This window comes from Mus caroli, unplaced genomic scaffold (assembly GCF_978045245.1).
Source record: "Mus caroli unplaced genomic scaffold, Mus_caroli_1 scaffold_18, whole genome shotgun sequence".
Lineage (NCBI taxonomy): Eukaryota > Metazoa > Chordata > Mammalia > Rodentia > Muridae > Mus > Mus caroli.
In genome coordinates this window covers 40,293,771-40,296,737 of record NW_028227273.1, presented here as the reverse complement: position 1 = coordinate 40,296,737, position 2,967 = coordinate 40,293,771, and the positions used below count along the sequence as shown (strand labels likewise).

The 2,967-nt window shown below is 43.5% G+C and overlaps 1 pseudogene; it reads left to right on the top strand.

Annotated features, from left to right (window-relative positions):
* Positions 1-1,007: 1,007 nt before the first annotated feature.
* Positions 1,008-1,772, top strand: LOC110312278 (inositol-3-phosphate synthase 1 pseudogene; annotated as a pseudogene).
* Positions 1,773-2,967: the final 1,195 nt, after the last annotated feature.

Below are 2,967 nucleotides of genomic sequence, written 5' to 3'. Positions count from 1 at the left end.
ATGGGCTGAGCTTGTTTGGTGCCACCATAAGTCACTTGCATTTTTGCCTTGAAAAAACTGGAAATTATTTAAATACTCAAAACTTAGTCAGGGACCAAATGTCATTTTTCAGTGTAATACAGTTGTAGAAATGCTTATAATCTGGTCTTGGATGGAACAGGTTGGAGCCTAGGTGTCACTTCCTGCTAAGTGCTCAGATTTGCTTCCAAAATGGATCATTATCGCTAAGGCTAGTTTTAATCAACTTGAAACACGTTAGAGTTATTCTCGAGGAAAGAGTCACAATTGAGAAAATACCTCCATAAGATTGGGATGTAGACAAGCCTGTAGGGCATTTCCTTACCTTGTGATTGATGTGGGAGGATCCAGACTATTGTGGGCAAGGCTACCTCTGGGCTGATAATCCTAAATTATATGAAAACGCAGATGCACCAAGCAAGCAGCACTCCTATCTTGCCTCTGCTTCAGCTCCTGCCTCCAGGTTCCTATCCTTGCTGCCTTTGATCATGGTGTTACATATCCTGAACAGCAACCCTATATCAGGCACTGTGATTTGTTTTGCCAATTTATGAAGTGGAGTCAGTTTTACTGGAAATATAGAACATGTCAGAAAGTGGCTGCTTCAGTGCCAGACAAAAATGTGCTTTTTAACCTCTTCAGTAGCAGTATTACTGAAGCTAAAGGTCTCCATGCATTTAATACTTTGCTGCAATTTAGGTAGAGGGTTGCCCAATATGGGCATGAAAATATGTTGGCTCCTGATGAGATATGGGGGGGAAAGGAGTGCGCTCATTGACATCCTGCCTTGCACACATCCACAAAATCATCCTATGTGGATAAGAAAACTCAAAAGAAGTTTTAAAAAGACCAGCAACAAGACAAGCATCTCTAATCTTTCCAGTCTTTGGGTAGTGAGTGTATTGACTAAATGTAAGTGAAAAAAATTTAAAGGATAAAAACAGAAAGTACACTCATGGCTTCGCAGCTTCATGTGTTTGTAGGTGGTGATGGATGACTCCAAGACAGGGCAGACTAAGGTCAAGTTTGTTCTGGTGGACTTCCTCATTGGCTCTGGCCTGAAGACCATGGCCATCATGAGCTATAACCACTTGGGTAAGAACAACAGTCAGAACATGTCTGTACTGCTGCAGTTCCCCTCCAAGGAGGTGACAAAGAACAGAGTGGTGGATGACATGGTTCAGAGCAACCTTGTGTTCTACGTGCCTGGAGAGTGTGGTGATCAAATATGTGCCCTATGTTGGTGACAGCATGGGTGCTCTGGGTGAGTATACCTCGAAGCTGTTGCTGGGTGGGACAAACACCTTGGTGCTCCATAATACCTGTGAGGACTCATTCCTGGCTACACCTGTCGTGGTGGACCTAGTGCTGCTCAAAGAGCTGTGTCAGTGTGTGAGCTTCTACACAAACATGGACCCCGAGCCTCAGGGCTTCCACACAGTGTTATCAGTGCTCAGCTTCCTCTTTAAGGCACCGCTTGTGCCCTGTGGCAGCCCTGTGGTGAATGCCCTTTTGTGCCAGCACAGCTGTATTGAGAATATTTTCAGGGCTTGTGTAGGGCTTCCACCCCAGCACCACATGCTGCTAGAGCACAAGATGGAGCACCCTGGTCCAGGCATCAAGCCAGGAGAGGTGGCAGCCATCAGTCCACTCTCTTCTAAGAGTCCACACCTACCACCAATGGCTGCAACAGTGATGCAAATGGACACCCGCAGGCACTGACACCAGAGCTGTCCACTGGTTTAATCAAGTGACTAGACCCTTCTACCTCCAGTGCCTCCAATCATTGTACTTCAGACTTTGGCAAAGACAATAGAAGGTCCTCCATAAAAAATAAAAAATAAAAAAAGTCAAAATATCCCTATTGGTAGAGGACATATTTTGACCAATGTGGCAGGGTATAAAATTAACATACAATTGGGTTAGATGACTTAATATTGTGAAATTTTCTCTTGCCAAAAGTAATTTACAAATTTATTATAATGCAGATTAAATTCCCCATGCCAGTCTTGAAAGAATAAAAGTCATTTTAAAAAAATCTATAAACAGATGCTAGTGAGAATGTAGAAAAAAAAAGAAAAGGCAAAGAAAACAGGACATTATACACAGGTAGTGAGAATTCAAACTTGCCCAGCCCCCACTGAAATATGTGTGGGCACCTACTCCACAAACAAACCTCACAATAGGTCACCCAACAACTATGACACTCCTTAGCATTTATCCAATGATCTTGAAATACATATATCCACAGCTATGTGCATATCAATGTTTACTGTAGCACTATTAACAAAACTAAATTATGGAACTAGACTAGGTATCCAACAGTAGAGGAATGGATAAAAAATATGTACACACACAAGATGGGATTCCTCTTTATCTGTAAAACTAAAGTTATGTATTTTAAAAGGAAATGGATATGACTGGGTATAATCATTTGAAATGATTCAAATTTCTGGGGAAAAATATGTTTTTTCTTGCTTATACTTCATAAAACAGTATGAACATTTTGTTCGTATATACACATATAGTCATGAAATGTTGTGAGTTAAAATGGTGTCCTGCGTCTGGACTAGGGAGCAGGCATTGGGCAAGGTGGGGTTTGGGAAGTTTGACTGCACACACCTGATGACTCCAAGGGCAGGCATTGGGCTGTGAGAAGCCTCAGGATCCCACTTGGGGTGGGAGGCATAGTCTGAGGTCCCCACTGAACTGCTGGAGTTCAGCTCCGACTCTCAGGCACCACAGATCCCACTGAATACTGCTCTGGGGTTCTCCGGGCTGCCTGGAGGCCAGGGATATCAGATTTACGGGGCAATGGGCTATGCACAGACAGTCTGGTCTCCAGTCGAGTTGAGGTCTGAACCCCAGTAGAACTTGATGGGTGTTAATTCCCACCTACATGGGACAGAAGGCATTCCCTCATGTCTCCTGGAGTCCTGGCTCTTGTTG